Here is a 12,314-nt window from a genome sequence, read left to right as displayed (position 1 = left end):
ATTGTGCCATTTAAGAGGATTTTAGATAAACACATGGATACACAGAGAATGGAGGCATATGATTCATCTGCAAGCAAAGACGATTAGCTTAACCAGGTATTATGTTCAGCACGGACGAAGGGTCGAAAAACCTGCTTCCTTGTGCTGCACTGTTCTATGTTCTACGTCATCTGTCTGTTTCCCTCCATAGATGCTGCCTGACCCTCTGACTTGCTCCAGCACATTGTTTTTTGCTCAGCGCTCCTACACCACTTTAGACTTTCCGCTCAGTCTCAATTAAATGGGACACAATCAGATCCTTTGAGTTGAGAGGCAGGAGTTATTGCCCTACAGTGCCAGAAACCCAGGTTCGATCCTGACTACGGGTTTACCCGTCTCACTGTGACCACATGGGTTTTCCCCGGGTGCTCCGGTTTCTTCCCACACCCCAAAAGAGTGCAAGTATGTAGGTTAATAGGCCTCTGTAAATTGTCCCTAGTTTGTTGGATAGAACTATTGTGAAGGGGTGATCACTGGTCAGTGTGGACTCGGTGGGCCGATGGGTCTGTTTCCCCACTGTATCTCTAAGAATTAGGCGCTGAGCTGAGCCGGGAGCATTGAGCACTCACTGAGTCAATGAGGCCGGCAGAAGCTGCCCTTCTCGTGACCCCTCACTCTTTGATTTTGATACACTGATTTTGGAGTCCTCTTGCATTTGCTGATTTTGTTCATTTTAGGCTTACAAAAAGTTCTCAGGAAGGGAATCCTGTCCTAGCCTGTAGTAACAATGGCCGTGTTTCAACAGATTCCTCCCTGTTACCTCCCACCTTGTCCATTAGCCACCTGCTTCTTCTTCTCAGCCTGCAGGCTGCAATAAACTACTATGTATCAAAGCCCTCAAAGGTCCAAGACTAATCTCACTCCCCTTCAGTCCGAAAAGGATGTTGCTTTCAAGAGAGAGCTAGATAGAGCTCTTAAAGATAGCGGAGTCAGGGGGTATGGGGAGAAGGCAGGAACGGGGTACTGATTGTGAATGATCAGCCATGAACACATTGAATGGCTGTGCTGGCTCAAAGGGCCGAATGGCCTACTCCTGCACCTATTGTCTATTGTCTATTGACCCGAAATGTCCTCTGTCCATTTCTGCACAGACACTGCCAACCTGCTGAGTTCATTTAGCACTTTGTGTTTTGCTCAAGATTCCGACATCTAGTTCCTTGTGTCTCCCTTCATCCAGAAGAATGAAGGGAGAAGCTGATGTATAAACAGGAAGCAGTCTCTCAGTCAACGCAGCATTCTTCCTAAGTCGTACACTCTGACACTGAGGGAGGACTCTATTATAAGTATCATTGTAAAGGTTATGCAGAGTGTTTGAGCATTTCCTCCAGCTTTTCTCTTGCAATAAAGCCGCTTTCACCCTAATGCACACGCACCCAGTCACACATTCAATGCCATTCAGATGATCTGTACCTCTATTTATACATTAGAGTGAAGAAACTAGTTTTACAGCATTATAACATCACAGTTACAGACCACATTGCAGGCCAAGGATCTTTTCTCTGTAACTGTAATGTTATAACGCTGTAATATTACTTTCTTCACTCTGGTATTTCTCGCTTTGTACTGTTTTAATTAAATATGATTTGATTATACTCATGTATCGTATGATTTGATCGGATACCATACAAACAAGGTTTCTCACTGTACACATGACAACAATAAATAATTACCAATACCAAAACCAATTCCAATAATGGTAGAGTATTTGTATATTAGAAACATAGAAAATAGGTGCAGGAGTAGGCCATTCGGCCCTTCGAGCCAGCACTGCCATTCAATGTGATCATGGCTGACCATCCAGAATCAGTACCCTGTTCTTGCTTTTTCCCCATATCCCTTGATTCCGTTAGCCCTAAGAGCTATAATCTAACTCACTCTTGAAAACATCCAGTGAATTGGCCTCCACTGCCTTCTGTGGCAGAGAATTCCACAGATTCACAACTCTCTGGCTGACAAAGTTTTTTCTCATCTCAGTCCTAAATGGCCGACCCCTTATTCTTAAACTGGGACCCCCTGGTTCTGGACTCCCCCCACCATCGGGAACATTTTCCATTATTGAAGCGCTCTGCACAGGTATATTCATAGAACATTTGTTAACATCAGCAGGCACTTGGGGAGAGGACTATTATAATAGAAGAAGGATGGATAACACAGGACCAATGTTAGACTAGTCACTGTAGATCTACCCATACTAACTTGTCTTGTTTTACATGGGCCATGAATTAGGCAGCAAAGACCAATGTTGGGAACTGCCACAGGTACTGTTTAAAGTAAGTAAATCTTGGTCAACAGGCACTGTCCCACTTAGGCGATTTTTTAGGCGCTTACAGGCGACTAGGCTGTCACCACACGGTCGTCGGGGTGTCGCCTGTATAGTCGTGAGTCGTCTCCAAAGAGTCGTAACGTTTTTCTGGTCACCGCTGGATTTTGAAATGTTAAAAAATTTTTGGCGACTGTTGGTTTGACGCCAATGATCGTAGCTTGACGTCTCCTGACGGGGGCGCTGTCGTAGATTGTCGCCAGGTTGTCGCCGGGTGACGTAGGTTGTCGCCGGTGCTGATTTCGTTGAATTCCTTTGGCGACTACCTGCGTCAACCGATGTCAACCGGCAACAGGTACCGGCATCAAAACCGGAGGCCAAAATGAGGTGAATTGTCTTCAGTTGTCGCCGACACAGTCGTAGCTTGTCGTAGCTTGTCGTAGCTTGACGGGGGGAGACATAGGTTGACTGCGGTTGTCATAGATTGCCACCTGTGTGGTCGTAGATTGTCGTAGGTGTGGTCGTAGGTGGACGTCCTAAGTCCAACGATTCGGTCGACGGTTGTCGGTAGCTTGCCATAGCTTGACGTCGACTAGGTGGTAGGTTGTTGTAGCTTGTGGTAGACATTGTCATAGGGAGGGTCCAGTCGCCGTTTTTTGGGCGTTATTTAGTTGCCTAAAATAACGCCTAAGTGGGACAGGCCCCTCAGCTTACTCTCTCCCCATTTCTCAGATGATAGGATTTTTTGTTGCTCGTTCAAGCTCGATTTGAATTTCTACCTTTCCTGACAACACTACGGCCATCCTTGGCGCTAACTTTGTTGAGACCAGGCAGCTCAATCTTAATGCAATTCAATCAAAACCTAATAGACGTGACATTCCCCATCATCAATGGAGCCAGCTCCAGCTCATCAGAACCTGAATCTTTTCCAATTTGGATCCAAAACGCTTTTCAATTGCCCATAATATGCCAGCCAGTTCCAATTTGAAAAGCAAACACACTATTTCAAGATAACAGAAAATCAAACCATGGTAGCTAATTCTGCTAAATTTCTGCTTGTCAAACCTACTCAGAGATATACCGCTTGAATTACTGAGGTGAACTAAACTGTTTGGAAATACAGACTCAAGCATCTGTCAGCAAATGCAGTGGAAATATGGTGATTCCCTCTAATTATTCATACATTGACGATGCAAGGTTTCTTTGACACAGTGCGATGCTTCGAGCACTGATTTCCAAAGGCAGCTTGAAAGGCAATACAGTGCAGGATTATTTGAATCAGTGAATCAGGTCATTTGCCAAGCACTGTGGCCCTCTGCACAAAAATGACAGCGCAAAGCCCACTGATACCTGAAATTGAATCATTTCCATCCATATGAATCTTGCTGATTGGAACTGTCTGTTTAGTATTCTTAAATAATACTGTTTCCCAAAGTGTTTATGCTGGAAATTATATACTGCGTGGTGGAGACTAAAGGGAGATTGAGCTTTCAAAGACACCATTCATTGTGTTGGTAAAATTGAAGTCATTTTGTGAGATGTAGTTTGACAGAGAGACTCTCCAACGAAAAAACATGCTCTGGCAATTTCTTTCCAGGTGAGGAAAGAAATGTGTTTGCAAGTTCCAACTAATGCTAAAATATATTCAAAGTTATCAAACAGGCTAATCGAGATAGCTATCCTAAGGTGTACTCTATAGAACAGTACAGCAAAGACCTTGGGCCATAATGTCTATGCCAAGATTGATGCCAACTTGTGCTAAATGCCATCTGCCTGCACATGATGCATATCCATCCATTCCATAGGGGCCAACTTTCAATTGGGAGTGCTAGATTTTTACTAAATGTAATCTTATTTGGAACAGCAATGTGTTAGAGAAGCAGAATTAGTTTAGTTAATTTAGTTTAAAGATACAGCTTGGAAACGAGCCCTTCAGCCCAACGACTGAGTCCATGCCGACCAGCAATCGCCCATGCACTACACACAAGGGGCAATTTTACAGAGGCCAATTAAGTTAGCAACCTGCAGATCTTTGGAATGTGGGAGGAAAACAGAGCACCGGGAGAAAGCCCACAGGGACAATGTGCAAACTCATTCTGGACAGGATCAAACCTGGGTCCCTGGACAGCTCCTACAGTCAGGATGCAACTCTCCTGCTGCACATCTGTGCTGAATGATCAGAGTGATCAGCAATTCTTTACCCATGTTAGTATAGTTCCTCTGATGCCATGTAGTCAATCCTGTGTGGGACTTCACCAAAAGCCTTCTGAAAACCACAAAAGCAACATTCACTGCTTTCCCGCCTTATCTTTTCTACTTGCCACTTCGGACTCCAGTAAGTTAGTCAGGCATGATTTGTCTTTTGATAAATAGTCCTTTGATGGGGCGACTATGGAACAACCAATCAGGAAAATGGAGTCACAAGGGACTGCAGATGCTGGTTTACAAAATGCTGGTAACTATCAGGAAATATCCCTTGAACGCAAAGAGCTGGCAAAGAGTAATTAACATTTGCTCGTCTTTCAAGGGCAACAAAATTTGATGAAAATGTGATTGTAATCCTGAAAAACTGCAGGGTCAAAACCTATAGTGGATGACTAATTAATTGAATATAATATTAAATAAATTTATGAAAAATGAATTAGAGATAAGAACGTGGCAGTAAAATTAGTCAATGTCATTTTAAACAGAATAAATTACCCACCCAAATGTTAGGAAATGAAATCTTGGCATTTAAAAATGTTCCCCTCGTTTAGCAATTGAACTCGTATTAAAATCAGCCCATCCATATTTGAGCTCTAAATTTGATAATGAAACTAAATTAATACAGCAGGTGTTTCATTAATAGACTGCAATTATCTTGATTAAAGAACAACAAACTGAATTATTAGACGTTTTATTTTCAACCTTCAACCATTCAAAGCTTTTTGGTTAATGGTGGAACTTTGGCGCAGCTGGTAGATTTGCTACCTCACAGTGTTAGATATACAGTTCAATCCCGACTATGGGTGTTATCTCCACGGATTTTAATCATTAACATATAACATATAACATATAACAACTACAGCATGGAAACAGGCCTGTCCGGCCCTACCAGTCCACGCCGACCATTCTCCCTGACCTAGTCTCATCTACCTGCACTCAGACCATAACCCTCCAATCCCCTCCTATCCATATACCTATCCAATTTACTCTTAAATAATAAAATCGAGCCAGCCTCCACCACTTCCACCGGAAGCCCATTCCATACAGCCACAACCCTCTGAGTAAAGAAGTTCCCCCTCATGTTACCCCTAAACCTTTGTCCCTCAATTCTGAAGCTATGTCCCCTTGTTGGAATCTTCCCCACTCTCAAAGGGAAAAGCCTACCCACGTCAACTCTGTCCGTCCCTCTCAAAATTTTAAAAACCTCTATCAAGTCCCCCCTCAACCTTCTACGCTCCAAAGAATAAAGACCCAACCTGTTCAACCTCTCTCTGTAGCCTAAGTGCTGAAACCCAGGCAACATTCTAGTAAATCTCCTCTGTACCCTCTCCATTTTGTCGATATCCTTCCTATAATTTGGCGACCAGAACTGCACACCATACTCCAGATTTGGCCTCACCAATGCCCTGTACAATTTCAACATTACATCCCAACTTCTATACTCGATGCTCTGATTTATAAAGGCAAGCATACCAAACGCCTTCTTCACCACCCTATCCACATGAGATTCCACCTTCAGGGAACAATGCACAGTTATTCCCAGATCCCTCTGTTCCACTGCATTCCTCAATTCCCTACCATTTACCCTGTACGTCCTATTTTGATTTGTCCTGCCAAAATGCAGCACCTCACACTTATCAGCATTAAACTCCATCTGCCATCTTTCAGCCCACCCTTCCAAAAGGCCCAAGTCTCTCTGTAGACTTTGAAAATCTACCTCACTATCAACTACTCCACCTATCTTAGTATCATCTGCATATTTACTAATCCAATTTGCCACACCATCATCCAGATCATTAATGTAAATGACAAACAACAGTGGACCCAACACAGATCCTTGGGGCACTCCACTAGACACTGGCCTCCAACCTGACATACAATTGTCAACCGTTACCCTCTGGTATCTCCCATTCAGCCATTGTTGAATCCATCTTGCAACCTCACTATTAATACCCAACGATTTAACCTTCTTAATCAACCTTCCATGTGGAACCTTGTCAAATGCCTTACTGAAGTCCATATAGACAACATCCACAGCCTTGCCCTTATCAATTTCCCTGGTAACCTCTTCAAAAAATTCAAGAAGATTAGTCAAACATGACCTTCCAGGCACAAATCCATGTTGACTGTTTCTAATCAGGCCTTGATTATCCAAATAATTATATATATTGTCCCTAAGTATCTTTTCCATTAATTTTCCCACCACAGACGTCAAACTAATAGGTCTATAATTGCTAGGTTTACTTTTAGAACCTTTTTTAAACAAAGGCACAACATGCGCAATGCGCCAATCTTCCGGCACCATCCCTGTTTCTAATGACGTTTGAAATATTTCCGTCATAGCCCCTGCTATTTCTGCACTAACTTCCCTCAATGTCCTAGGGAATATCCTATCTGGACCTGGAGACTTATCCACTTTTATATTCTTCAAAAGTGTCCGTACCTCCTCTTCTTTAATCCTCCTTATTTCCATCACTACTCTACTTGTTTCGCTTACCTCACATAATTCAATATCCTTCTCCTCGGTAAATACCGAAGAAAAGAAATTGTTTAATATCTCCCCCATTTCTTCCGGCTCAGCACATAGCTGTCCACTCTGACTCTCTAATGGACCAATTTTATCCCTCACTATCCTTTTGCTATTGACATATCTGTAGAACCCCTTGGGGTTTACTTTTACATTACTTGCCAAAGCAGCCTCATATCTTTTTTTCGCTTTTCTAATTTCCTTTTTAAGATTCCTTTTACATTCTTTATATTCCTCAAGAACCTCATTTACTCCCTGCCGCTTATATTTATTGTATATCTCCCTCTTTTTCCGAACCAAGTGTCCAATTTCCCTGGAAAACCACGGCTCTTTCAAATTATTATTCTTTCCTTTCCACCGAACAGGGACATAAAGACTCTGTACTCTCAAAATTTCACCTTTAAATATCCTCCATTTCTCTATTATATCCTTTTCATAAAACAACAATTTCCATTTCACTCCTTTTAAATCCTTTCTCATCTCCTCAAAATTAGCCTTTCTCCAATCCAAAATCTCAACCCTTGGTCCAGATTTGACCTTCTCCATAATGATATTGAAACTAATGGCATTATGATCACTAGACCCAAAGTGCTCCTCAACACATACCTCCGTCACCTGACCCATCTCATTTCCTAACAGGAGGTCCAACACTGCCCCTTCTCTGGTAGGCACCTCTACGTATTGCTGCAAAAAACTATCCTGCACACATTTTACAAACTCCAAACCATCCAGCCCTTTAACAGAATGTGATTCCCAGTCTATATACGGAAAATTGAAATCACCCACAATCACCACTCTGTGCTTACTACTAATATCTGCTATCTCCTTACATATTTGCTCTTCCAATTCTCGTTCCCTATTTGGCGGTCTATAATACACCCCTATAAGTGTTGCTAAACCTTTCTCATTTCTGAGTTCCACCCAAACAGCCTCCTTAATCGAGCCTTCTAGTCTGTCCTGCCAAAGCACTGCTGTGATATCCTCCCTGACAAGCAATGCAACACCCCCACCTCTTGCCCCTCCGATTCTATCACATCTGAAACAATGAAATCCTGGAATATTTAATTGCCAATCGCAACCCTCCTGCAACCATGTTTCACTGATCGCCACAACATCATACTTCCAGATGTCAATCCAGGCTCTAAGCTCATCCACCTTTCTTACAATGCTCCTAGCATTAAAATATACACATTTAAGGGACCCATCATTTCTTATTCTCAATTTATTTCTTTTCCCTTCTTTCTCTCCTACATATTGGGTCTGAGTGTTTCCCTTTTCTGCCTCCTGCCTCACACACTGCCTATTAGCTATCTGTGTTTGAGTCCCTCCCCCCAACCGTACTAGTTTAAAGTCTCCGCAGTTATTTTAGCAAATCTCCCCGCCAGGATATTGGTTCCCCTCGGGTTCAGATGCAACCCGTCCTTTTTGTACAGGTCATACTTCCCCCAGAAGAGGTCCCAATGATCCAGAAACTTGAAACCCTGCTCCCTGCACCAGTTCCTCAGCCACGTATTTATCCTCCACCTCACTCCATTCCTATTCTCACTATCGCGTGGCACAGGCAGTAAGCCTGAGATTATTACTTTGGAAGTCCTTTTTTTTAACTCTCTTCCTAGCCCCCTGAATTCTCCTTTCAGGACCTCTTCCCTTATCCTACCTATATTGTTGGTACCTATATGTACCACGACCTCTGGCTCCTCTCCCTCCCCTTTCAGGATATCCTGGACACGCTCAGACACATCCCGGACACCGGCACCAGGGAGGCAAACCACCATCCGGGTCTCCCGACTGCGTCCACAGAAACGCCTATCTGACCCCCTCACTATAGAGTCCCCTATTACTACTGCTCTCCTCTTCCTTTCCCTACCCTTCTGAGCAACAGGGCCGGACTCCTTGCCAGAGGCCCGGGCACCGTCGTTGCCCCCAGGTAGGCTGTCCCCCCCAACAGTACTTAAACAGGAGTACTTATTTCCAAGGGGTACAGCCACCGGGGTACTCCCTAGTCCCTGCCTCTGTTCCTTGCCCCCCCTAACAGTGACCCACTTGTCTACCTCCCGTGGTCTAGGAGTGACCACCTCCCTGTAACTCCTATCTATAACCTCCTCACTCTCCCTGATCAGACGGAGGTCATCAATCTGCCGCTCCAGGTTCCTAATACGGTCCCTTAGGAGCCCCATCTCGTCACACCTGGCGCAGATGTGGATGTCTGGAAGACTATCAGACTCCCAGATTCCCCACATCTGACACCCAGAACAAAAAACTGCCCTGGCAGTCATACTCTCCAAACAAAGCCCCGCGCTCGGTTACTAAACCTACCGCCCGGCCGCTACTCCAACCGCTCCAACCGCCCACCCAAAAGAACTGAGTGATCTCCTGGGAGAGGCGAAAAACCGGATAAAAAACCCAGGCCAATTTGGGAAAAAATCCGGGAAATTCCTCTCCGACCCCAAGCTAGGCGATCGAAACTAGTCCGGGAGATCACACAGGTCTTACTCCTTACTATCCCCACACAATCCCCACACAATCCCCACACACTACTTCCCAAGCAACACAGCTAGGTGCTGCTTGCTGCTGCTGCTGCTACTGCTGATTGCTGCTGCTGCTGCTGTTACTGCTGATTGCTGCTGCTGCTACTGCTGATTGCTGCTGCTGCTACTGCTGATTGGAACAGTTCCCATATTGTGTATGCATTGGTGATCATTTTCCATTCTATAGATTCTGGATCATTCTCCCTGTAACCACATGGGTTTCCTTTGGTTGCTCCACTTTCCTCCCACATTAGTTCAGTTCAGCAAATTTATTGTCACGTGTACCGAGGTACAGTGAAAAGCTTTTGTTGCGTGCTGACCAGTCGGCGGAAAGACAATACATGATTACAATCAAGCTGTCCACAGTGTACAGATAAATTAAGAGAATAATGTTCAGTTCAAGATAAAGTCAGTAAAGTCTGCTCAAAGATAGTCCAAGGGCCACCAATGAGAGTAGATAGTAGTCCAGGACTGCTCTCTAGTTGTGGTAGGATGGTTCAGTTGCCTGATAACAGCTGGGAAGAAACTCTCCCTGAATCTGAATGTGTGCATTTTCACACATTCAAGATTCAAGATAGCTTTATTTGTCATCCAAATTGGACGAAATTCAGTCACCCACAGTCCAACACTAAAAGCATTAAATAGGCATTAAAATTACACAACGCCAAAAACACACATGCCTTTTGCTTGATGGGAGAGGGGAGCAATGTATCATTGCTTCAACATGGGTTGTCCAAAAGTTGTTGGTGATATTGACTCCTGGGAATTTGAAGTTTTCAACCATCTCTACTTCAGCGCCATCAATGAAAACTGGGGTACGTGTACTGCTTATCTTCCTGAAGTAAATCACCATATCCTTTGTCTTTCTGACATTGAGAGAAAGGTTGTTGTCTCGACACCAGGACACCAGGACGTCAATTTCCATCCTGCACCCCGTCTCATCATTATTTGATATCCGGCCCTCAATGGTGGTGTCGTCTGCGAATTTTCAAATTGAATTAGATTTGTACATGGCTGCACAGTCGTGTGTGCACAAGGAGTAAAGAAGGGGGCTGAGAACGCATCCATGCAGAGCACCAGTGCTGAGGATTATCATAGAGGATGATTATCATAGAGGGTCTCCTGTCACCCCAAAGACATGTGGGTCTGTAGAATAATTGGCTTCTGTAAATTGCTCCTAGTGTGTTGGGAGTGGATGAGAAGGTGGGACAGCGTAGAATTCATGTGAATGGGTGATTGGTGGTTGGTGTAGACTCAGTGGGACGTATTCCATGCTCTATCTCTAAACTAAACACAACTTGTCAGACACGACAAATTTTGTCAGGGGTGGGGAAAAAAGATCCATTGAAATGCCATCTGGGGTGGTCGCACAGAATAGATGTGTGATGTCGGAATCAAAACGTATATGACATATGTAGAAACTACAAAAAAAATTGTGCAAAATAAGAAGCAAGCCGATATCAATGATTTGTTTTGATTTGTCTGATAAGAGAAAAGGAAAGAGGGAAAACCTGTGGCCTGTGGTCCTGATATTAACTATTTTTCAAGGACCAGGAGTCAAGTCAACAGTGTTTAATTGTCATATGTGCCGACAACAGCGATGAAATTCTTATTTGCTTCGAGCCTAACAAGCTCCGAGGTGCAATACAAACAGATACAATATTATAAGCAAAAAGAAAACACAATAAGTTAAGAACCATGATACGAGGTAGCCATAATAGTACAAAAACCAAAGTTCATAATGCAACCAAAGACACGGTCCATAGAAGTTCACAGTTGCTGAGGTTAGTGTTGTGTGTTCCATCAAATGCACGATGTTGCTGGGAAGAGGCTATTCTTGAATTTGGTGGTCATGTTTTTTAAGCTCCTGTAATTTCTTCCCAATGCTAATCGTGAGATGAGAATGTGGCCAGGGTGGTGTGATCTTTAATGATATAGGCCACCTCTTTGAGGAAGCCCCTCCTACAGATCCCTTCAATGGTGGGGTCAGTACCTGTGATGGCCCGGTATCCATCATTGATTCCTACTGGCAATGTGCATTCAAAAACTTTGCTGACTTCAAGGTCCAATTGAGTTTTGCGGTAGTCTCATGAAAAAGAAACTGCATGAACAATAAATGTAAGGCCTCATATTTATTGGCAAATCTTGCAAAGTCAAAGTTGGTGGAAAGGAGCAGGACATGCATGAATGAGTTTTCAAAATATGGTCTATTTTGTCAAGGCTCATTCTTCAATATATCCAAGGGCTGTGAATGACCCAAACACAATGGAGGTCAGTGAGAAGTCAAGTGGAGAATTTAAATCACAATTTGTTTGAAGTATTTGCGACAGAAGATATTGTTGCAAGAAGATAGACACAAAAAAGCTGGAGTAACTCAGCGGGATAGGCAGCATCTCTGGAGAGAAGGAATGGGTGACGTTTCGGGTAACGTCACCCATTCCTTCTCGTCAGAGATGCTGCCTGTCCTGTTGAGTTACTCCAGCTTTTTGTGTCTGTCTTCTGTTTAAACCAGCATCTGCAGCTCCTTCTTACACATTGTTGCAAGAGTTTTCTCTCCATTCAGGGTTCCAATCGCAATTTTTTTGCTTGTCTCGTTTGTTCCATTGTGACGTAATTTAGTTCTATTGACTTGGTTTATTGCATTCATAAATTGTCAACAGGATATGTGTGCACTAGCTGTAATGAGCTAAATCAAGATTAAGAAATAAACAGGAGAAATCAGTTGACCATAATCTCCACAATACCATCCAAACTG

Source organism: Rhinoraja longicauda, chromosome 29, assembly GCF_053455715.1.
Source record: "Rhinoraja longicauda isolate Sanriku21f chromosome 29, sRhiLon1.1, whole genome shotgun sequence".
NCBI classification, from domain to species: domain Eukaryota; kingdom Metazoa; phylum Chordata; class Chondrichthyes; order Rajiformes; family Arhynchobatidae; genus Rhinoraja; species Rhinoraja longicauda.
This window is presented reverse-complemented; position numbering follows the sequence as displayed.